This window comes from Lemur catta, chromosome 21 (genome assembly GCF_020740605.2).
Source record: "Lemur catta isolate mLemCat1 chromosome 21, mLemCat1.pri, whole genome shotgun sequence".
In the NCBI taxonomy this organism is placed as follows: domain Eukaryota; kingdom Metazoa; phylum Chordata; class Mammalia; order Primates; family Lemuridae; genus Lemur; species Lemur catta.
The window spans coordinates 17,390,432-17,416,109 of record NC_059148.1 but is presented as its reverse complement, the minus strand read 5'-3'; positions in this window follow the sequence as shown (position 1 = coordinate 17,416,109).

Genomic DNA, 25,678 nt, shown 5'->3' with positions numbered 1-25,678 from the left:
TTAGCCAATAATAATAATATATGGTCAGCTGAAAAAGTCACAGCCTATAAATGTAGAAAGGAGTCTTTCTTTCTTAGAAAGGTTCACAACCTGTAGGCGGGTCGTCATGAAAGGCTGGGAAGTGCAGCCTCGGCAGAAGCCAGGTGACTGGCACTTGGAGGGAGGGAGGGTAAGACAGGAGTTTATGCTGAGCAAGCTGGTCAGGTGTACATATGGAGCAGGTTGCAGGAGGAGCTATGAATATTGATGATGATAATGACAGAGACCCATGCACATGTGTATTAGGTTTACATACATCAACATACATCTCGTGATCACTTTGGGATGGAGATTTAACATTGAAATGCATTGTAATTGGGTCCTATGCATAAAAAGGTCAAGTGTACAGTATGAGTCCATGAACTTCACGCCTTCAGGAGACCAGCCAAAGGCACTCCACAACCTGCAGCTGCTTATTAAGAAGAAATTCTTTGTGGTTTAAAATGGACGTCATGTTGGACACATAAAAATGGGAAGAGTGTGCCAGGGTCAGATGACATAAGCGGAGGGGTCTTCCAGCCTTTTGGTCTCTCACACTGGCCTTTAGTAAAACCTGGTAATGATTAGTAAGGGGAGGGGGTGGACAAATGGAACATGACCGTCTTTCCATCCTGCCATGGCCAGGAGCTCTAAAATTTGGATATCTTAGCCAAAGGAGAGTCCATTAGTCTGCTCAAGGGGTTTAGGGCTTTTATTTCAGTCCTCAGGATCAATATAGGCTCAGTCATTGTATTATTAATAACAACACATGAACCACATCAATCAAGGACATGATTAAGAAAAGAAAGCCATGGGGGGAAGGGTAGGACAACTTTCTGTATACTCTGTTCAATTTATACATTAATCTAAAACTCTTCTACATAATGTCTATTAACTTTTAAACATCTGGCAACACTGTTTCAGGAAAAAATTCATTTCAGCTCATGTTTAAAAATGAGCCAAATCTCTGAATATTAGGTTGAGATGTGACGCTGTTTTCTATTAGAAGTGTGAGAAAGCTTACATCGTAAATATATCTTTACTTCCGTAGTTGTATCACCAGTGATTGTTTTCATAAGTATGAATTTGCACACAGCAAATAAAAAATATAGTGCAACACGTTTAGAATTTATCTTAAATATGGGGCACTGAATAAATTTAATTACTGTTTTTGAATGTACTTAATAATTTCATTTAAACAGTACCTTCATTTGGTTTGTTTCTGCGGTGTACTCTCTTCAATGGCCACTTTTGGATTCTTTTGACCCACTTTCTGGAGCCAGCAGACTTTCTTGTCCCTAGAAGAGAGAGTCTTTTTATATCTTGGAGGGGAGATCCAGAGAACCGTATTACAATAAAGACAGCTGTGGACATCTTGTTGGCAGAAGACTATAGAGAAATTAGGATAATTTATTCACAGATTGAACTTTTGATCCCATTTTTCTGCATCTGCTTGGCAAAGTCACCTGAGCCGGAGTTGGGCTTTAGGATGATCTTGTAGTGTGCGCCGCACTGAAAACCCAACAGACTAACTGTGTAGGCAAATCCCTTTCCGTGGACCCAGCAATGTAGGAAAGCAGCAGAGCAGAGTGACCAAGAACACAGGGGCTGGTGCCTAATGGCCTGGGTTCGAATTCCCTTTACAATCTGCATGCACCTGGGAAAGTTAGAGACCCCTCTGTTCCTAGGTTCCCTGCTCTGAGACGTGGACATGTTAATGCATCTAAAAATGATTAAATGCATGTAAAGCCCTAAGACGACAGGTGCTTCATAAGCGCCCAGCAATATCAATCATCAAATGCGTGAAAGGATAAGCCAGACACTTGGTGGCGGTTGAATACAGGGAGGGAGCTTGGATGGCTGCAGGGCAGTGCAGGCTGGAAGTTCACTTCGTCCTTTCCACGGCTGTGATGCTTTCCAGCTCACGGAGACTATCTGTGATTTTCCGTGACACCCAACATCAGCCCTGAGGGACAGGTAGAGCAGGGGCTACAACCCATAATTTACAGTTTAGGAAAGTGAAACTTAGAGATTTTAAGTGACTTTCTCAGAGTCCCAGCACTGATGAGTGGTGGATCTGGGACAAGAGCGTAGCTGACTTTCGGGTTACAGAGATCTCCAAACACCTGAGACCTCTACACCATGCCCAGGAATGAGAAGCAAGGGCTGTTCTCACGCGCTTTCTCACATTCTGCCTCAAGGTTTCTTCAGAGAGGTCGAAGCCCTGGAGGAGGTGGCTGAGTCAAGAGAAGGGCTCAACTCGTAACTCAGCCTCTTCCCTCTAGGATTCTATCCCTGACCTAAAATGCAACAGTTTCCTGCAAACAAAACCTGTCTGAGGCCGGGCGCGGTGGCTCACGCCTGTAATCCTAGCTCTGGGAGGCCGAGGCGGGTGGATCGCTCGAGGTCAGGAGTTCGAGACCAGCCTGAGCAAGAGTGAGACCCTGTCTCTACTAAAAATAGAAAGAAATTATCTGGCCAACTAAAAATATATATACAAAAAAAAAAAAAAATTAGCCAGGCATGGTGGCTCATGCCTGTAGTCCCAGCTACTCGGGAGGCTGAGGCAGGAGGATCGCTTAAGCCCAGGAGTCTGAGGTTGCTGTGAGCTAGGCTGATGCCACGGCACTCACTCTAGCCCGGGCAACAAAGTGAGACTCTGTCTCAAAAAAAAAAAAACAAAAAACAAAAAAAAACCTGTCTGAAAGGCAAATCCCAGTGTGTGGCCTCCTCCCCCAGCACCTTCACGCTGCCAGCTGCCTTGGCATGAGCCTCGTCATCACCAGTTGGCCACTTCGTGTGATCAGTGGTCACCTTGGCTCCCAAGCTGGCTCAGAATCCTGGATGTTCCAAACCAACTGCCACGTGATGGCTACACCAGGAATGAACTTCCCTTCAGCTGACCAAGCCTGGAGGAGCAGCCCATGGGAATTAACTGGGAGTGTGGCCATCTGGGCAGTGCCTCAGTGGTTTGATGAATGACGTCTATGACCCCCCACTGTCTCCCTGACCTCTTACCTGAGCCACTGCCTGAGCAGCCTTGGTTGAGAAGGAGCAGTGGCTGCACCAGCACAGAGCGTGCACCTCCCTGCTCACACCCTTCCCCACCAAACTATTCTTCACAAACTCCCCATCCGTCCCTCCATCTTACAGGGGTAGGGGCAGAGTTCGGTCTCCTCTTAGAGGGACCTGGCCATGGATACAAACTGGAGAACCCACCCCAGGGCCCTCCCTGAGGACCACATAGGCCCTCCTTCCCTTTTTACCAAATGTCCTTTCCACTAACTCCTTGGCACTGTCCCTTGTCATCACTCTTCCTGGCAGCACCCAAACAGCCAACGACCCTGTTCTCATCCACCCCTTAGATACCTCCCCATGAAATCTCAGCTTCTTTTGTTTTGAAAATCTCTGGTTTCAGAGTGTAATAAAATTTGGTTTTGGATTTTGACATCTACATTCAGAAGAGTGTGGCCTTTAATTCCCCTTCTCTGTAGTGTCTCTTGTTGTGTTTAGTGTCAGGATTCTCCAAATCTGATGAAGGTCTTGTGGGTGTTTTCCTTTCCATGCCTATTCTCTGGAAGACTGTGTACAAAACTGGCATTACGAAACAGTACAGTTTCCTAAATTTAGAAAACTATTTAAAGCAACTAACTTGATAGAAGAATCAACACTATAAATTGAGAAATAAGACGAAACTCCATCACACATCGTAAATCTGTACACAAAGTAGAGTAAGGGAAGTGAAAATAAATAACTGGCCCGTTTGAAGAAAGGACAATCAGACGGTCAATGTCAGCACACCTGTCCAACAGGAATTCATGTTTCCCATATTGAAGGACTCTGGACCAATGAACAAAGGAAAGATCAGTAGGACTGCCGTGAAGTATCAACTTCTCAGCTGAGACTAACAGTTGAGATGTCAGGTGGATATACATCATCACATTACCATGGCGACAGGTCATCACAGAACTTCCAGAGTGAACAAAGGCCACCCAATGGGGTCCAACTTCTGCTATCTAACGAGTGTATTTTTACATGTACGAGGGTATCATTTAAGAGTATGTGGGGTTTTTTGTCAAAAACTCAATCTCAGACTTACACATTATTATCCCCTGTTTATGAAAACATGTGAGCAAAAGTGACCAGCCCTCCCCCAAATAAAGGTGATAGTGAAGATTTCAGGGGGAAGAAGGACAAAGCTAACATGTTAAAAATAGAAATAAGTTCCATTCTTGATTGAAAATACCATCCCCATCCATTGATAGCATTTCTGACTCACCAGACATTTCGCAATCTAGTAATTTAAAAATTGTGCCAGTAGATAAAAAAACAGATTTTAAAAATTCACTGTGCCTCTCTAAGACACATTAGTTGTCGAATGATATAAATCCTTCCCTTATCACCTGTGTATATTTCCTTTGCTCTGTGCAACTAAGACTATGTACTCGCAGTTAACAAGCTCTGTGAGCTCGTTGAGCAATTTCTTTGTCATTGTTTACGGCAAAGACTGGCTGACCACTGAGTAATTTTTTTAAAAAAGGATTGTCATACATTCACGCTTTGGTTGGTGGAAAATATATAATTAATAATTTTCTAAATGGAGAGTTTTGGATAACCTCAAGCTCTGGGACTGAACACGTGTTTGGGCTCATAAGTCAACCACCGGTCACACCCGTTCTTAGGATTTGGTCATGAATATTGGGTACAGGAAAGGAATGGAAAAGCCCCCAAACCAATGAACAAGTGAAATTATTAAGATAAAAATGAAACAGTTGCCTTGTTCCAAACAAAGGTGTTGCCTTCAACATAAGAGACTCTACAATACAAACCTCCATCACTGCCGGTTCTTTCCAAGTTTCTAGAACTAATAAATCAAATAAGACATTGATGAGGTGTAAAAACTGCATTAATATAGATGTTGCCTGATGTTCTCCAGGGATTATCCAGTTGAGGGGATGGTTCAGAGGGTGTGGGAAGGAACAGGTAGTGTTACATTGCTCTAAACGGAGGGCTTTTAATGGTCCCCAGCTGGATAGAAAAATGTGTGTATATGTGCGAGAGTTTGACATATACATATATATACATACATGCACACACATAACAAGGGTGTTTGTGTAGATAGATAGGTAAATAGATATTATGTATAAGAGAGAGATCTTGGAAGGCCAGATTGAGAGAGAAAATGAAAAAGAATTAGGGAACATATTAATAAATGAGGAACCATCTGATCAGAGTAACAGCATGTGAAAGGCAGAAACCAAGAGCAGTTCAGACTCCTATTCATAGACAACTGGTAGACTGAGCAAGGGACTTTCCTTCCTGCTGCCTCCTGAGTGTCCACAATAGATGAACAATAAATGAGTAAATGTAGCCAAAGCCCTTAGAAAGCTTCACGGCAGTGCCAGCGCTATGTAATTACTCATTTAATACATCTGGGAGGATGTGCAGACACTTTCACAGCTGTTACTTCCAGAGGCAGAACCCGGTAGGCTGCACAAGAGGGAAGGGGGAAAACCCAGATTTAATGCTCATGTTTTTGTACCCTTTGAATTTCCTGCAAGTGTGTTATTCTTGTGCTCTCGCTGTGAAATTCTCTTTAAAAGATGAATGCCCCTCAAAAATACAGTGGCTTCAAACAACCATTTTATCTTGCTTATGGTTCTCAGGGAGAGGGACTCAGACCATGTGCAGTGGAGATGGCTCTTTCCCGCTAGCTGACGTGTCTGGGAGCTGCAGAGACGCCTTGCTGGCCGGGGTTGCATCTACAGCAAGGGGTTGAACTCATCTGGAGGTGACGTCACTCACAGGTCTGCACTGGAATTTGGGTTTGGCTGGGGGACCTAGAGGTGGCCTCCCCATGTGGCCTGAGCTTCCTGGCAGCAGAGAAGTCCCAGGGCACTCAGAGCTCTGATTTGGTGGCCAACAGCTTCCTAGGTGAGAGACCTGAGAGAGTCAGGCAGACGTCCTTGGCCTTTTCAAACATAACCTTGAGAGACACACAGTGTCACTTTCTGCCTAGATTTAAATCCTGGCTTGGACATTTGCTAGCGAGCAATCTAACTTTCCTGTGACTCACTTTCCTCATCTGTAAGATGGGGATATAACAGCACCTACTTCCTGGGGCTTTTATGAAGACTAAGTTAGTTAATGGACCTGAGATACTTAAAACAAGACCTGGCAGTAGCGGGCACTCGCCGCAGGCTACTATTGGCATCAACCCTTTTGCACAGATGAGGACACTGAGGTTCAAAGGGTGACTGCCCTGATTAATTTCACGTAGCTCAGTCAGTGGTGGAGCCAGGCCAGTGGGGAGCCCTGGTCTGACAGAGTCTGAGTCACAACCCCCACGCTCCTGGGAGTTCCAGACTGTCCATCACACGGGGCTCTGCCTCTGGGACCAGAGTTCCTGTCTCAGGGTCAAATGAGGACTTGCTCTTTCAGTCCAGGCCACACACATGGATCACAGCCTGATTGCTGAGAAATCGCATCCAGGCCTCCAAAGCTATGCAAAGACTCTGCTCCAGCATTTATCACATCATGTGTCTTTTCTCGTCATCTTCTCAACTAATAAAACAGCTCACATATGTCACCGGTCTGCCGTGCCCGACCATCCTCATGTTGCCCCATTTAATCTGGACAATGACCCCACAAGGACATTGATTAGAACTATTCTATAAATCAAGAAACAGAAGCTCGGAGTACTGAAATCTTTTGTCATCCTGCATCTCTTGTGGGTCAGGAGTTGGGGGTCAGCTCACCTGTCTGGTCCTGGCTTGGGATGTGTGGTGAGGTTGCCGTCAGATGAAGGCTTGAATGATCCTCCACTCCCACCTCCAAGGCAGTTCACACACGTGGCTGACAAGCTGGTCCTGGCTGTTGACGGGAGTCCTCAGTGCCTCATCTGATGGGGTCTCTGGCTGAGTGTCCTCATGATGTGGCGGCTGGCTTCACCCAGACTGAGAGACTCAGGAGACCAAGGGACAAGCTGCAGTGCCTTTCATGATGTAGCCTTGAAACTCACACACTGTCACTTCCGCCATATTCTGTTGTCCACTCAGGTCAGTTCTTACTCATTTGGAAGGTGATCACATAGGACATGGATATTTGTAGGCATGGATCCCTGGGGGTCATCTGAGAGACAGGCTGCCATTTCTGAGGACACCTACTGTGTTCAGGGACCATGGTAGGCTCTGGCCACGAGCATCTCTCACGGAATCGCTGGAGCCCATCCTCACTGGTCTCCTTCTCTGAAAAACACCTTCCACCCAGAGCCCTCAGAGATCCCCAGCACAGCGCTGTGATTAGAAGCTTTTGTAATGATGGGAACGCTCATTACATGTGCTGTCCAGTAGGGGAGCCACGGGCAGCTACTGAACACTTGAAACATGGCACATCCCACTAAGGAACTGAATTTTTTATTTAGTTTTATTTAAATTAATTTAAATCAACCACATGGCTAGCAGCTACCATATTGGACAGTGCGGCTCTAGAGGAAAAAGCTGACCACATCTCTCCATAGTTTGCAACCCTCATGGGTCCCCTGTGGCTTCTGAATCAAGTCCAGACTCCTGACAATGACCTACAAGGCTCTGCATGGTCCGTGCCCTGCCCACTGCCCTGCCCGGCTGTCCGTCTGTCACACTGTTCACTTAGAATTTGCTGAGCCCAGAGCACCTCAGGGCCTTTGCACCAGCTCTTCGCTCTGCCTGGAACACAGTCTCCCACTTCTCACAACACTCACAACTCCCCAATCCCGGGTCCCCATTGGCCTTCTGTGAGGGGGCCTCCTCCATTCTGTTGGGAAACTTTGGGTCATGGTGTTGGGCTGTGACAGTGACACAAGGTCCACATCGGCTGCCCCACCCACCAGAGATGTTCCCCAGTGATTCCCAAGGGTAATGCACAAAGGTGGGCTCAGAGAGCTGAGGGACAGTGACCAACATAAAGAGGAAGGACCCTGCCATTCCCTCTGAGAATTCAGCCTTTTTTGTATTGAAGGAAACGATCTGAGGAGGCAGCATTTTTAGTGGAAAAAACACAGGGGTTTGAATTCAGACAGGCCTGAGGGGAGGTCCCATTTCTGCACCCCATCCACTCCTGACCTCAGTTTTCATATCAGTAAAATGGGGATAAGGGCACCTGTCTGGGCTGGGGAGGGGGTGTAACTGCGGGAGTTAGACCTTGGAACCCAGAAGGAGCTCTGCACCTGCAGCTTGTAGGACGGAGGAGGCGGGTTTTGTGGACCAGGCACTGGGGTTACAGCCCCACAGCTGCAGCCTCCTCCCACAGAAATGAAGTCCGAGTTTTAGGGCTGGAAGATCAAAGTCCAGCTACTCACGGCAGAGTTAAGGACATGGAGAGTCAGAGAGGACGAGAAGTTTGTGGGAAGTCACAGGGTGAGCAGGCAGCAACAGTGAGAATTCAAGTCCACAAATGTCCCCCTGGGAAAACTGCTCCTGAATCTGTAGATCCAGTGGAGGGGAGGGAGCCCCCCAAAGGTGCTCGCCTTTTTGGGTGGGGAGCTCTGCCATCTGCTCCCCAGACCTTGGGACTGGTCTGTCCTGGCCAGTGGAATCGGAGGCAAGGTGGCTCCTGGTGTCCCCTGGGGGGCGCACAGGAGCCAGTGGGCCTGGGGACCCTCAGGGACCCTCCTACAGGAGGCAGAAATGCTCCGGGAGGAGCAGGCAGTGCGGGACCTCCTCTGTGCTGGGACGAGACTGTCCCCTGTGTGACGGGCTGCCAAAGCTCCAGGCCAGGGCGGGGCGCCTGTGGCAGTCCTGGGAAGGCCCAGGGGGGACCTAGTTGCACGGAGAGGAGGGTGGCCCAGCGGGTCCCCTGGGGACAGGCTTACAGGGGTGTGGGTGCAGGGAGGCAGTGCAGACCCAACCAATCCGAGGGGGCAACAGATGCCCCCACAGCCCGTGTGCTGGCCCTGGGGTCTGAGCACAGGAAGGGAAGGGTTCTGCCCACGGGCGGCGGGGGTGGGGAGGGGTGAGATTAGGGTGACAGGGCTTCCCCTTTCTGGCTCTTTGGGAGATTCTAAAGACCCAGAAACCCAGAATATGCCCGTATTGTGGCCCCTCTCCATTGCAGTGTTCAGGGAGGCAGACTGAACCCCCCCAAACCCAAACTCGCTGTGGCCCCTGGACTGTCTACTGTCTCTTCATCCAGCAGACAGATCTGAGGCTGGGTGAAGACCCTCCCTCCCACCATGCTGTGCTCTGAGCTAGTGGCTTCAGCCCTCTGAGCCTCCGTCCCCTGGTGTGGAAAATGGAGGTGACAACGAGACTGCGTTCACAGTGTTTTCAGGATTCAGTGAGAAACCCAGTGGGCCCTCAGCAAAGGGGGCTGTTTCTGCTGAAGCTCATCTACCTCTACCCATCCCACCCGCTAAGCCCGGGGAGACCCCTGCCTGGTCTACCCGGAACCCAGCCCTGCTGGCTGTTTGGGGTTGAGCAGGGAGAAAGCCTAGGGCCTCTGCTGAAACCAGCAAGATACAGGCCTGTGACCTTGCACTAGCCACTGCCCTCTCTGGGCCTCAGTTTCCCCATCTGTGGAAGACAGGAGCTATCCTGCAACACCTCTGAGGGGTAACGATCACGGGCACACTCATGAAGCACTTGCTGTATGCTCCAAGCTTCACCCACTTTCCAGCGACCCCCGGGGCCACCGGCCTTAGCAACGGCACCATAGTACAGGAGGCCAGGCTCAGAGGGTGGAGTGACGTGTCCACAGTCGCACGGCCAGAAGCAGTGCTGGTAAGCTGGACTCCGGCTCTCCTCTCTGGGCAGCTTGGTCCCCTGGGAGCCCTGGGCTGACTTTGGGAGGGGCTTCCGCTGAGCCGGCCTTGACCCCAACCGGCCTCTCTTGCCTTCCTCCGAAGTCTTCGTCAAGAGGTTTTATGTCTCGGTAAGGCATGTCTTCCTCTGAAAACATGAACAAAGTATTCGTCCTCTAAAAGTTGGGCTGAAAAAGTGTGTGACATTATCAGATCTCCTGGGCCAAAGACAGGCAGGTGCTGGCTGAAGATTTGACAGCAGAATTTCGTCCCCTGAGATAGACTTCGTCAGTGCCACCAGCACAGTGACTGCACCAGGCCAAGAGGGTAGAAGGAGTTTTTGGTCTCACTTCCTCATGGGGCCGGAGCGCTGTGTAAGCATTAGTGCTACCGTGCCGCGTCACGCAATAGCAGTCAGCCTCGTCCTCTGCTGCAGCCCAGCGACATGCAGAATCCCTGCATTGCCCGAGGCGTCTTTGGATCCAGAGAAGCGGCTGGGGACCCCGGAGCCCTGGTGCTTATCTGAGTCTGAGTAGTAGCTCAGGAGTTCTGGGGAGGGCTCCCTGGCTTTCGTGGATGCCAGCGTATCCTGCTCAGGGTGCAGGTGAGTCTGGCCGATCCCCCCCGGGGCTGCAGGGAGGGAGGGCAGCTGGGTCAGCCCAGGCTGGGACAGGGACCCTGCAAACACAGACACTCACGAATGATGGCGCAGGGGCCAGAGTTAGGCTGCTTGAGGGTCTGAGCCAGGTGAACTAACTCAGCCTGGGGGACTGTTCGGGGTCTCAGAGGACGTGGCCTCACCGGTGCAGTGAGAGAGGAGCACGAGGAGGCGGGCGGGGTCCAGGCCCCGGTGGGCACTGCCCTGCTGTCACCCCAGGCTGAGCTCTGTCATGCAGGGCTGCTTTTATCTTCTTGACCGACAGAGGAGGGGCCTTTCCCACGAATTCAGCTCCTCTCCTGGCTGCCTTTGCACAACCCTGAGTACAAGCTACAGTTTGAGGGTTTTCATTATTGAAACCAATGAGGCTGGTGGGTGAGACTCAGAGTGGGCTCCGTGGGAGGGCCGGGGAGGAAGCCTCTGCTGGGACCTTCCACGGACCTCTGAGCAGGAGACTCTGCCCAGCCAGGGGAGGTCGCAGCTGCTGAGTCCCCATCAGCAAACACTGCACCAAAGCCCCAGCCCCGAGGAGCCCTGGGTGCCCCCTGCACAGACCCTGGGAGGACACACAGGGCTCCCTGCTGTCCACTGGTCGGTCAAATTTCCGAGTCTCTCTGGGGATCATGTCGGGGCATAGGTCTGGGAGCCTGGGGACCGTCAGCCTACAGCATCCGTGGGCCACATCCCTGCTCCGCTCCAAAGTAGGCTGTATTCATAAGCAGCCTTTGCCACTGAGGGAATTCAAAGACTGCTAGAAGATAAAGTGGAAAATGTGACAACCTCATCATGTGAGGAGGCTGCAGGGAGAGGAAGATGCAGAGGGCTCTGGGAGCAAAGGCCTGAGCAGCTCCGTCCACAGGGGCCAGGGAAGGAGGCGACTGTCACCTGGGTGTGACAGGAGAGCAGCTGTCCTTGCTGATGCACACCATGTTCCTAGAGGAAGAGGAATGTTCACGGCGGCTGCGTGTGCAATCACAGAGACATCAAAGCCCAGGCTGCTGAGGCGACAGCCAAGCTTACGGAGCCACTTCAGTGGTCGGATGGCATAGAGGTGGCTCTGTGGGGAGGGCAGTTGGTGCCAGAGAGTAGGAACTTGCTCTGTGATAGTGACAAGATTGGAATATACTCATGGCACTTTTCCTGAGGCACAGGTGACTTACAATCGACTGCACTTACTAAAGTGGTCAAGTTGGTAAGTTCTGACATATGTGCACCCCCGTGAAACCAATGCCACTATCAAGACAATAAACATCTCCATAACCCCCATGTTCCCTTGTTAGAAAATGGAATCCTGACAAGATAATAAAATCAGGCTCAGGAGTAATGCAATGTGAGGTGTAAGGGCTCTTTGTAACACAGTTTCTCCACTTGCCCCTGAAATGATCTGCAGGACGCTGGGGAAGGAATCCCAGCACGGAAGGACACTGGAGCTGTTGCCATGAACCATCATGTACAAGTCTAAGGTGCACAAGAGGACAAGGCAGTCCCCGGTGCCTTGGTCCAGGCCACTTCAGAGTGAAAGTACCCAGGGTGAGTTGTCTCATGGCTTTGGGGGTTGTGGCACGGTGGCTGTGCAGCTGCTGTCACTGCACAGCAGGCAATGGTCAGGCATGGCCTGGGGCCTGCTGGGCAGGTGGCAGAATGAAGCTACCAGGAATGTGCAGTCAGGAGACTGTGACCTCATCCCAGGGGCTTCCCATCAGGGGGCCAAAGAAAGAAGGAGAGACACAGAGAGAAGGGGGTCCCCAACCATGGCCCAGCACCTTGGAGTAATCGGGAGCAGGATTACTCAGACCACCAGGGGTCCTCACAGGATGCCCTGGGAGCCTCGGCCTGGCAGAGGGAGCAGGGTCTGGGGCAGGCACAGGCAGGCTTGGGGCACCAGATGCCCTCATCTTGACGCTTGCATTCGCCAAGCTGGAGTTCTCCCTGCAGCTGTCCTCCCCAAGGCGGCACCTGTGACCCATCCATGACTCCCAGCCATGCCTGGGCTCCCACCCAAGATGGAGGCCGCTGAGGATGGCTGGGTTTCACCATGAGACAGGACGGTGAGTGGGAAGGGGCAGCTCAGCTCTGGAGCAAACTCACCGGTCGCAGCACCCTCTGATGGACGCTGGACGCACACCCCCACCGCCCGTGCCACACACATACTCCTGCCAGGTGCTGACCCTCAGGGCCCCAGCCCAACCCCATGGACCCTCCCACCTCCTGTCCGACCCCAGTCACAGCCCACAGAGCTCTTTCCAGCCCCCTCCATCACTTCTCCTCTAGCTGGGAAGTTGCCAGGGACTTGCGGGCAGTTGGGTTCCTTAGAGCCCCTGGGAAAGGAGCAGTGTTTGGAAGGAAATGGAATGGTCCACCTGCCCTCGCCCGCGGGACCCAGGGCACTTTGAGAATGAGCCTTGGAGCCCTGGTATAGACGCTGGGAGACATCCCACGGCCAGGGGCGTATTTGTCAAAGCCACTGGACAATACTGTGAGAGGATGGCCTCCTTGCCTCCGGGCAACAGCAGCCGCTCGTGAGTTGTTATTAAAGACTGCGTGGACCCTCAGTCCTGCCACCCTGTCACCAGCCAAAGAGAAAGAATGAGCCTTTGCAGCGTGCCTGTTTAGCAGTTCTGGAGGCTGTCTATCCTAGCAGGATGATCTGTCCAGTTGTGGCTACCACAGCAAATTAAGACCTTTTCACCGATGGGAGCAGCTTATGGACGACAAAGGGCTGGATACGCGGCGGTCATGGAATCCACTGCCGCCTGGGACTGCAGCCCAGGAAGCTGAGCTGCACCTAACCCGGGGCAAAAGGTAAACATTTGTACAGACTCTCAATGTGCTTTTATGATTGTGCATACTCATGCTGTCATTTGCAAGGAGAAGGGACTCCTGACGGTGGGACATAAGGATATTAAGTATGCCGCTGAAATAATGGCCCAGATACCGGCTGTGGCTAAGTGCAAGCGGGTGGCCAGCGTGGCCAAAAGAAACCAGGCCACTGGTAGAGCTGCTAAGGAGGTCACTGGAAGTGATCTGTTCCTCGGGGCCTGGACACCCCAACTAGATTTATATCCCCTTTAAAACTAAAGGCTGGGGCTCTGACACTGGGGATGGCAGAGCTAAATGGAGACAGAATTCTCTTGGACTCGTTCTCCCGCCCAAAGCCTCCTCCTGGTTCAGCCTCTTGTGGAGTGCCTGTATGAGGGTGCACACTGAGAGTGTGATGTCTTGATGGGTTTGCTGGGACTTCATTTGGGAGGACCCCATTTGCGACAAACTGTTTATATGATCGGGGCAGTCCAAGGACAGAAAGGCGACCCACTGCACAGGGAGCCCAACATGCGGGGGCCCACTCATTTGATGATTGGCAGTTTCACTCAGATGCCTGAACTTGTATTAGTAGATACCTTTTCAGGCTGAGTAGAGGCTTATACTGCCCCAATGGAAGGACAGGACCTTCGCCGAGTTCCTGCTCATTGTACGCCAGTGCAGAGCAGGAACAAGCCTCAGAGGATGATGGGATGACAGGCATCAAGGGTCCAGCAAAAGAGGCCAAGCAGATAGAGAATGGATGCTGGTGACGGACACCACAGACAGGCAGGAGACAGCTCAACAGCTCCTCCTCCTACAGCGAGGACATCAGCAGGCACCACAACAGCACGGCCGAGCTGCAGAAAGCCGAGACCAAGAAGGTAGAGACCTGGCAGTCTCTGGACCGGTGGCCCCATTGTGGATAGGACCCAGGAACACACTCCACGGAGCCCTGGGAATTCTGCAAGAGTGATAAGGGACTCTCCTATTTGCATTGGAGGTAACCCAACAAATAAGCAAAGCCCTGCATCTAGAACGGAAATTGCGTGCATCTTGGAACTGGTGGAGGGAAGTAGGCTAGGGTGTACTGCTTGCTCCCCGCCCAGAGAAGGGGACGCTTAGAAGCAAGCTTAAGTTAAGCCCCTGATAAAATAGTTAATAGGAGACCCTTTCTAGCACCCTGAGGTAAATACGGTAATATAAGCCTGTGTAAAGAAAGCAGAGTAAAGCAATATGTCAAATGAGCGGGTCAGGTGCTAACCACTATGCATGAGTTTGCCTTTTTCAGGTCCCTGCCCTGGTTGGAAGCAGAGAAGCAAAAGGGACCTATGAAGTGCCTCTAACAATGTATACACCTCATTAAAATTGTCAGGAGTAAAAACCCTGGGCCCGTCGTTCCAGAGGAAAGAGGTGTTCCATGGAAGAAGAGGACCCAACCCCCAGCGGAGGAGCCAGCCTTTAGGTGATCTAAAGTATCTGTTTAAGGGAAAGGCAAAAATGAAAAAGTTGGTATTTTTGCGAACCTTCCTTTGATTATTTGTTCTGTCTACAGGATGGAGAGACCCCTCCTTAGTGAGGATTTCCCCAGGCTATCACGTCTTCTGTGGATCTGTCTTGCGACTGGGTTTGTCATCCTAACCCTTGTTATGATTTCTGAATTTGCAGAAGCTAGTCTCTCGGATCACCTATAGGGTGCAACTAATACCTCTACACTTAGAGGTCCCGTGATTCTCTTCTCACCCAGCCCTGTATTGGACATCGTGTGCAAGGTGACAGTCCGTTTCACCTTGTCAGTCCTCACGGTTGTAATTGTTGCGTATGTCCTTTTTTACCTGGTAATCTACACCTACCATCTAAAACTTTGCCCCAGTTCAGCAGGAAGTAGTTCGATGACTGTGTCACCCCTCCTCCCATAGATGAGGAAGGGTAAAATTGACAGTGGGGAATATGTAACTGAGAGAATGGCCTGAAAAAAGGGGCAAAAATGTTTTCTGCCTCTTTAGAACTTCCCCCACTCCTTCGGAGAATTAAAACCTGCATCCCTTCCTCAGGCGAGTGTTTGGGGTGGGGCAGGGGAGTATCCTTTGTTCTTTGTGCTACAGGAGATGGCTCAGCAGAACCGCCTGGGTGAGGTTGGGAGGTCCCGGAGGGCGGAGGTCTGGGCGGAGATTGTCTTTGCAGGAGATGGGACAGATCCGAATACCCTAAGCCCGAAAGCCCTCCCTTTAAAAGCTCTTTATTTCTCCTACGATTAGGATGATGGCATTTTAAGATAGGAGTCTCCATCCTCCTCATTTGCTGGCATATTAATAAACTCCTCTTTCCTTTTCCTCACCCACTTGTCCTCATTCCTCTGATGCAGCCTCAGGGACAAGTGCTGAGCTTTCAGTAGCAATGGCAGGATCACCGATGCTGGTCTCCTCTTCTGGAAAGCTGCATCAAAGAGAACCCAGGAACCAGATTGCTGGAAAAATGGTAAGAGTTTCTTACCAGCTGGGCTCCTGGTCTCTCTCTGTGCAATCTGGTTAAGCACATGTTAAAGATCACTGTTTGTCTCCTTTACAAGGTTTTGATTAATGGGAGAAAGAGGATTTGCAGAGACTCTGGTGTACTTCTGAGACTTTGTGGTATAATTTCATATTGTTTGATTCCTTTCCTCCCAGAAAGAGCCATCTCCTTTGTCTTAGTCTTTTTTTCTGTGTTGCTCATGAAGAGGGATATCAGATTGTAAGGCTGGTGGCGGGCACCCCTCCCCTCCCTAATGGAAAAAAGAAAAAGGCCCACGAGACCTGCCAAGAACAATGCCTGCTAGGCCCAGCTGAGTTAAAAGAATAACCACACCTGATGGTTACCATGACAAGGGTCTCCTGGAGTCCGTCACGGTTCCTGGAGTCCACCCATACCACCAGCCCCTCCTATTTCTCCACACCTGCCCTAAAACTGCAACAGAAAGTTCCTTGCTCTCCCCGCCATAAATCTTCCCACCAAAGAAACCCCCACCCCTAGCCCTAAAAAAACATATATAAACCCACTCAAACTTCTGGGTGACGTGACTTCTCAGGTCTCTCTCTCTCTCTCTCTCCCCCCGCCCCCCGGGACCTGGGAACCTCGCCCAGGTCCCTCTCTTGGGCCCTCTCTTGGGACTCGTTACCCCCACCCGGGAGCGCTCCAATAAAGCCTCTTTACTTATCCCTTTTAACTCTGTTTGTCTTTCTTTCTCTGGCGCCGCCCAATCCAGAAAACCTCACACAGATAAAGTTCCCTCTCGTCTTGCCTTACGTCCTTGAGAAGTCGTGACCATACGGGAGTGCTCTCTTGGTCTCCACCATTTGGTGGATGCAATTTTCAGGTTGCATCTGGTGGCCAGCATGAAAATGACTGGGAACCCAGGATTGTTTGTTTGTTTGTTTGTTTCAAACATGTTAAACTCTGGGGAACGTTTGTCACAAGAAGTTCCATTCACAAGGGGCTTTTGTCATCTCAACCTTTGTTGCCGTCTTAGCTTATTTCTGGGAGGGTGAAGGGAGTCTTTGGGATTGCTTCTTCTCTGAAAAGCTATTGGATTAAGTTGCTTTGGAACAAATACATCATTGGAAATGAATGGCAAAAAACAAATGGATCCTTTAAGTAAGAAAGACTCCTCAATTTAAAAAAAAATAGATTTTAGAGATCCTTATTCTAAACAGTTGCTTTATTGGTATTGATAGAAGAATTAAAAGAAAGACACATAATGAGGTCATGACCAGCCTTAAAAACTATCTTGACAAAGTTAAAGAGCAAAAATCTGACCTAAAACAAAGATGAAATCCTTTGTGTGCTGCCCCTATGGGAAGAGGTGCTGCTGTAGGAATAGTGACAAAGGCCGGTTCATCTTGTGGCCAAGTGGTTGAAATTCTATTCCTTTACCCCAACAACCTGAGTTCAATTCCCAGTCAGGGAGTGAGTCTCTTTTGGTTTGGTATCGTGTAACTTTTGAGTTTTTGAGGTACTCATTTATTATTGATCCTTTTTCTTTCCTTGGACAGCTTTAATTTCCTGTTTTTTTCTGCCCGTGGGAGGCACGCAAGGCTTTTGAGCTTTTGTGTGTAGACAGTCAGCTGAGACGCTAGACCCTGGAGACCACGTTACAGCCCAACCAGGTTCACTGCCCGCTGCTCAAGAGGAAGCCAATAAGCTGAGACAGCAGGGGTCACAGCAGAGAAAGGGTTTAAGAACACAGGTGCCGTTTGAGGAGGTGGGAGGAAGTTCTCAAATCCATCTCCCTGAAAATTTGGGAGAAAGGGTTTTTCAAGATAGTTTTGCAGGCAAAGGGCTAGGGAATTGGGTCAGCTAGTTGGCTGGGTTCAGAGTAGAACCATAGGGGTGCAGAATTTGTCTTTGCTGAGTCGGTTCTTGGGTGGGGGTCGCAAGAGCGGTTGAGTCAGTTTCTTGGATGGGCCAGTGGTCCGGGTGGGTCAGCTGTTCCACTGGAACGCAGGGCCTGGAAGAATGCGAACACTGGCCTTGGGTTTCACAAGGTGCTGTCATCAATGAGGAAAGAACCTTTATGACCATCAGCTGTGTGACTCCTGAGTAGCAATTATGGGAAAGCAAACTAGGGGACAGGGTCTGGTCATTATCGTTTACTTTTAGCTATGCCTGGGCCTTTGCAAAGTTTAGGCCCTTGCCACAATTCTCATCTTGCACCTCTTTATTAATCTGTAAAGGGCGGTTTCAGTGAGGGCAGGACAGAAATGTGGGCTGTACCCCGTCTGCAGCTAGCAAAACTTTCCCTTCTTAGTGCTATTTTTCTGGTGTTTCTGGATCCTGTGAAAACTGCTTTCCACCACTTGGCAAACACCTCCTATGTCCTTGGTGAAGTCACAACCTTGGTTAAGCTTAACTTAAAAGGTATCTTTGGTTAAAAAAATTCAAAAGCCAGAAATAGCAGCTGTTTGTCCCGGCTAAAATCTGCTCCCATTTACTTTTACTGGTCCCTGTTCCTGCCTCTTAACCATCTTTAGTACCATATTTTTTTTAAAAAAAAAAAACCTACAGGGGACAATTAGGGTGTGAGCTGGTGAATTTGGGTTTTGCTAGAAAAAAGAAAAAGTTTGTTTTACTTTTTCCAGACAGAAAAAGGGCCAGCACAGAAGTGAAAGAAGGAGAAAGTACTGGCCTAGAAAACCGGCTACTCAGACTTTTTGTTAGGGGTGTAAGGGGGTGAAGATTTACGGCTGTATCCCAGTTAGCAGGGCACAGCCATGAAACTGCGATGTATACACACATCCCCTCCTCCCCCCTCCCATCCACCCGACGCCCACCCAATAAATGTTATTCCTATATGTGCACTTAGGTGTTGATCAGTGAAACCAATTTTAAAACACATCTTACGTTAATGTGCTCATTTGTTACAGTGACTGAACCAACATTGATGTATTATTAACTACAGTCCAGAATTTGCATCTGGGTTGCACAGTGGATTTTGATGCGCTCATGCCATTCATTAATATTACAAAATAGTGTCGTCCCCCCAACGTCACGTGTGCTGCATCTGTTCACCCCTCCTCCCCTCTCACTAGAACCCCTGGCAACCAAAAAATCTCTGCTCTATCTCTAGAGTTTTTCTCTTCCAGAATTTTATATGGTTGGAATCATAGTGTGTGCAGCTATCTCAGAGTGATTTCTTTCACTTAGCAATATGCACATAAGGTTTTCTTCATATCTTTTTGTAGCTCAATAGCTCAATGATTCTTACAACTCATTAACAGGCCCCTGGATTGACGTCACAAAGTTTGTTGGCACATTTGCCTCTTGAGGAACATCTTGGCTGCTTCCAGTTCTGGTGAATAAAGCTACCGTGCATGAACATTCCTGCGCAGTTTGGTTATTGCATGTGTGTGTGGACATGATTTTTTAATTTACTTGGGTGAATACTTGGGATTATGGTCACTGGCTTGTATGGTAAGACTATGATCTCCTTTGTAAGAATATGGTAGAATTCAACAGTGAAACCGTCAGGACCTGGTGTGGGTTTTTTATTGTTGGTTTTTTTTTTTTGATAAGGTATTGATTATTCATTTAATTTCTGAAATAAATACAGATCTATTCAGATTATCTATTTCTCCTTACATGAGTTTTGGTAGTTTCTTCCTTTGAAGGAATTGATCAATTTCATCTAAGATACTGTATTTGTGGCCATAGATTTATTCAAAGTATTCCTTCATTATCTTTTTAATGTCTGTGTGATCAGTACTAATGACTCCTCTTTCTGCATCTTTTTTTTTTTATACTTCCTGTTTATTAATCACAATCTCCTCTGGGTGCCCCCTCCCCAGTCCCTCTTTCCCTCCGTTCATGATCCTCACCCTGAAGGTCCTGGGTCCTTGGGCCTTCACTGTCTGTAAGTCTCTCTCCAGCCTCCTCCCCTCTTTCTCGGCATCGCCCTGGTTGCTGCCCCGCAGGCTGCAGCTGGGACCCAAGCTGAGCATCCTGGAATATTCCAGGCAGGGGTCTGGGCTGGGGTCCGGGGAGGTGGACCCACCCTGCTGGAGGGGCCCCCAGTGAGTGTGGGTCTGCTCTGGGCCCCTTCCCCTGACAGGGCTGTTCCTGCACTGGGGGGCTCTGGATGTACATAGCTGTTCTCCTCCTTCAAGATGCCAAGAATTTCTTTAGTCCTGCATCCAGGAGAAGAGATGGAGGCTATAAAAGATGGAGCAGATCAGGAAAAGGAAATGTGAGTGTGGAGTAGGCAGCGTGAAGAGGGGAAGGAAAACAAGTGTACGTGTTTCCCATTGATTCCCGGACTTCCCTGTTGGCCCAGCAGGAAAACCTGCATGACTGAGGGGAGCACTGGTCTTGGGTGTAATTGCAAATATGCTTATCAAAGGATGCTAAAAATTCATGCAGGCAAGTGAAGGATGAAAACATCCTCCCAGGGAATAGATACCCGCTCTATAGAAGCCCCTAAGGATGCTCAGCTAAGCCCCCCATGGGCTGCTTTAATCTGGGGAGAGGCTGTGGGTGCTGTCAGGGCCAGAAAACAGGCCTCAGTACCCCGTGGACCTGCCCCTGGGAATGTCAGGGCCCAAGATCCCCTTCCTGGGCCTGAGGAGCTCGCTGGGTCCTGCACGCCCACCCCAGTGAGCCTCTCCTCCCTCTCTGCCTCCCCAGGGCCCCTGCACGCCTGTCTCTGTTGCTCATTCCCATGGCGATATCTGGGAAGGCCGTGATATGCAGATCTCACTCTGGCCCACAGGGGACCTGGACCTTGACAAGTTTGGGGAAGATTAAATCAGACAGGAGTCTCCTGTCCCCCATATTAGCTAATTTAGTGACAGGATCTGTCCCCAGGCCATCAGACACCTGCCCTTGCTCTCCGTCACGTTGGCTTTGCTGCCTTTCTCTATTGTCTCCTCTCAATAGTTATGTCCCCTCACAATCAGCCCATTGGGTGTGTTAAGTGCACACCACACGGCAGGGTCCCTCTTCCTAAGCCCAGCTTTGACTCAGGTGGCTCCCCTAGGCAGCTGGGGAACCGAAGTGTGACCTGGGGAAAGATTATTAACACTTTCCTGTGGTCTTCTGCCAATAAGATGTCAGTAGTTATATCTATTTTGAATGTATTTTCCAGGACCGTGGCTCAGGTATACAATAAGGAAAGGTCATGAAAGGTTAAAATACAGGATACATCAGAAAGTGATCTGTGGTCAAGGAAATCTACTGCCCTTCCCCAGAAGTGTGTTGAAATCCCCTTCTGGCCACACAACAGGGTACAGCCACAAATGTCATCCCCTGCCAGCACTCCATGGAAGGTGCCACGGAAATGAAGCCTTTAAGTAGGTTCCAGAGTGAGGATTGCAGTTTATACAGCAGGGACTGAGTTTTGGTGAGGAAGGAGGTGGGCAGGAAGGTGACACTCAGAGCTGGTGCAGCCACTGCCCCTTCTCAGCCAGGCCTGGGTTCAGGCTGCCCTGACAGTTGGCAGAACTGGAGTCAGAGGGACACTGGGAGCTTCGTGGCTTTATTCATTGGCCACCTAAGCACCAGCCCAACAGGCCAGTTTTTCAGTTAAATGGTCGTAACTGCTCATCTTCCCAGTTTGGCCAGTTGAAGGCACAGCTTGGGTTTTGTGCAACTGTCACGTGGGCAGTTGGTTCGGAATGTCCTGGGTTCTGCGTCAGTTGGGAGTGGAGGAGACACGAGTCAATCAGGGAGGTCACCTTATCACAGGGAAGTCTCACCACAAGGCAGCTTCCAGGGTCAAGTGCTGGGGAGATGGACGCAAAATTGGGTGCTCCTGGTCCCTCAGGAGGGCCGCATTTGGGGGAAAGCAGTGCATTTGGGGACAGGGATTGAAATGTCAAGCCAGGAGTTGAGACAAGATTTGGGCCATTCTCTTGGGCCAGGCACCTCTCCCAGGGCATCACCTGTCTCCCTGCAGCATCCCTGGGGGAAGGAGGATTTGGGAAAGGGACTGAGGAGGGTTCTAGATTCCATGTCCAGGGAGTGACCTGGTGGGCTCAGGAGTTCAGGGATCTCCAGGGAATCAGCTATACTCTCTGCCTTAGACTCATCAGTCATCAGTGTCGTGACTCTGAGAAAGTCACTTAACCTCTGTAAACATCAGTGCCCTGAACCAAAAATGGTAGTCACAGCCCCTACTCTGCCCACCCTACATCACATGAGATAGATTTTTTCCATGATCTATAAAGAGTCAGACCCTGCCCACGTGGAAGAGTGAGGCTCCGTCCTCCCCTGACCTGTCACCTTCCATGTTCCCTCTCTGGAGGTCACCAGTGCTACGTGTCTTGCTTATTCTTCGAGAAATATAAAAATTGAACACTTATGTAGGTAATGCTTATAGAGTACAAGTCGTTTTTCTCCAGGTTTTGTCTGTATTTACTGATTTTGAACCTTCTAACATCATAGTAATAAGCAAGCCCTATTCACATTTCCAGGTCCCAGAACAGGAGACTGAGGACAGACGGGTTAAGGGACATTCCCAGGGACACGTGGCCTTGATCTCAGGTCATCAGGCACCAGCACCCACACTCTCAGTCACTGTGTTTTGCTGACTTTCTACAATGTCTCATCTAAATAAAGTGATTATTCCCACACGATCAGTCTTACGGGATATTTTAAGTGGACACTCAAACAGCAAGATCTTCCTAAGCCCTACTTTGATTCAGGTAGCTTCTCTGAATGTATTTTCAGTACCTTGCTGCAGGAATGCAAAAAAAGAAAAGAAAAAGATAATAATGAATGGATTCAAACAAACTTGCACAGAAGGATTAATCCTCAGTGAAGAAAATGTGCTGCCTGTCCCCAGGAGTCAGTCAGCACCAGCAAAATGGGCAAAGGGCCAAAAAACAGGGTTGAGCCTCAACTCTGACCCCACACAACCCACTCTATTGACGTCACCGTGGGAATTCAATCCCTTAAGTTGATTCAAGAGTCAGCTTTTTGGCCAGGCGCGGTGGCTCACGCCTGTAATCCCAGCACTCTGGGAGGCCGAGGCGGGTGGATGGCTCAAGGTCAGGAGTTCGAGACCAGCCTGAGCAAGAGCGAGACCCAGTCTCTACTAAAAATAGAAAGAAATTATCTGGCCAACTGAAAATATATATAGAAAAAATTAGCCGGGCATGGTGGCGCATGCCTGTAGTTCCAGCTGCTCGGGAGGCTGAGGCAGGAGGATCACTTAAGCCCAGGAGTCTGAGGTTGCTGTGAGCTAGGCTGACGCCACGACACTCACTCTAGCCTGGGCGACAGAGCGAGACTCTGTCTCAAAAAAAAGAAAGAAAAAGCCCCAATCACACTGGCCTCCCATGCCCTCCTCCTCAAACTTTCCTTATCACCTCCTGCTTCCAACCGTATGCTGCTCTCTGTGCAGGAAACATTCCACCTACCCCCAGCAGCCATCCCCCAGGCTCCAGCCCACTCACTCTGTAGGCATTCTGCAGATGGGGGCTCAGTCAGCACCTCCTCCAGAAAGCCTCTGCGATCTCCCTGCTGATGACTATGCACAAAATGTTTCCTGGATCTCACATTAGGTGATTTTTTTTCTTGTGTGGCTATTTTATGTGTATCTTCCCAATAATAATTAATACCCATGGAGGCAGAGGATGTAAAATTCTCACTTTCCTGTGCACGCTGCACGTTCCTCCAGGTACGTGTTAAGCAGACAGGACCGAGGCTTTCAGAATACAGAGAACTGAGGACAATCGTGTACAGAGGAGGGTACAGAATCTGAGTCGATATGGCCTGCTCAATGCCCAGCTCTACCACCGAAGCCATGCCACCTGAGGCAGGATCAAGGTCTCTGAGTCAATGTCCTCATCTCTGAAAGAGGAGTGATGGTATTGGACCACCATCCTCAAAGGGGGATTTTTGAGGATAGATAGTGTTATTCATGTAAGCTACTTGGGACACGCCTGTCATGCTACTATAAAAGAAAGCAAAAATCTCAGTATCACCTCCCCCCAACTCCTGTGCAAAGGAGAAGGAGGCACCTGTGAAGGACTTGGCCCCACAGGTCATTCAGCAAGGAAATTCCTTGCTGGCCTCCCACAAGCAAGGACATGCAAATTGTACCTTTAGATCGTTGCATGCTACTCCAGCTCCCAGAACTAAAGTCTGTTCAATTCCACACTAATATTGAATTACAAATTAATCTTCCCAGATGTAGAACAGAGACAAGACAGGATCAAACATCCTTCCACCTACTCAAGGACATCTACATAATTGATGCTTCCTTCACTCCCTTTGTCCTCTTCCACCGTTCACCTTATCTTATGTAAAATGCAGATTTTCCTGAGTCTCACAAGAATGTAACCATTTGTCTCACTACCCACCCACCCCTCACTCTTTTTTTCCTTTCTGTATGCTCTGTTCCCCTTAAACAGTGAAATTTCCAAATTCCCCTTGAGAAAAACAGCTACAGATTTGTCTGTGGTTTGTATTTTTTGTGGGCATGTCCTCAACTTTGGCTTAATAAACCACCATTGATTGAGATTTTGGCTGCGGCCACTTATTTTGAGTTGTCACTGCCATTCATTAAATGTTTTTTGGTGGCCTGGACCCACATATCACTAAGTCATGTCTTCTGGGCAGACTATGACCACTCAGCAGGTGAGACCCCTGCACAGCTCCGAGGTGCTCCTTGGGGAAGGTCCCATCACAGCTGTCTTTCCCCATGGTCACAGTCAGGACCTCTTTCATGCGCATTATTCTCACAATTCTGCATGATGCGCCTGAAATTATTTCTTAAAATGCGGGTGCCTAAAGCTGGAGGTTTCTACTGAAGTCTAGGGCAGGTGGCATTAATAGCAGCTCTGTGGTGGCACTGCCCTCCTTCCCAGGGTGACTGTACCATCTCTCAGGTTTCTCCCAAAGACCTGATTCAGGCTCGTGTACCCAACGTGCAGCCAGAACAAACACTCTGACACCAGTGCTTGGAGACAGAGAAAGTTCTATTCAGTTTGGCCAAAGTGAGAAGACAGGAGAGACAATCTCTCAGATCTGGCTTGTCACAGGCATGAGGTGGAGAGGTTTCATGTGGTGACTAAGGAGGAGGGGGTCACCTGTGAGTAAGGAGGAGGGGGTCCCAGGTGACTGAAGGTGACGTCTGTGCTTCTTCAGTCTCAGGTAGCACGCTGAGCAGCCAGACTTCTAAGGATCGGCAGCTAATCTCTTCAAAGGCATTCATTCCTTCTGCCAAACAAACTCATAAAATTTTCTTGTGACTCTGGAGTTATCTCATACTGCTTGGCCAAAAAAAAAAAAAAAAAAAAAAACCAGTACCCCAGTACCCCAGCAGGTAATGATTACTGAGAGAACAAAGGGTTCTGGGCAGGAAGCAAGAGGTTAACATGTATAAACAACCAAAGGCCTAGTCCAATTTTACATTATTTCAGTCATTGAAAATGCCAGGTTACTAAAATCTCAACGGACCCAGCTGTACCCTCACCCAGGTTCCTGCACACGTCCCAAGCTCTAACTGACGTTTGTTCAGTTAGTCCAAACATAAATCTGCAGAGGGGCTGAGTTCCTTCTCCAAATGTAGGCCAAAAAGCATGACTAATCCTATACCCATTGAAGACATGGAATGAGTAATTAGAATGATTTCCCAAGGACTACAACTCACACCCATATCCGTAGAGATAAATTCTACTATATATGCAATGAACACGTAATTCCAAATAAACACAACATTATCTACTAAATATAAGAGTGTATGCACCACAACTAATTTCAGTGGCATGCAAAACCATGATAAAAAATGAGATAAGACATAAATATAAACAACATGTAAGTTTTATTGACCATACAGATTTTAAAAAATAGAAAACGGAATTCTGTGACATATAAATACTATGGGTTCTGACCAATAAGGTTTTCCCTCTAAAATGCAGTGATGGGTTAAGATTGGGAATTCAATAGAT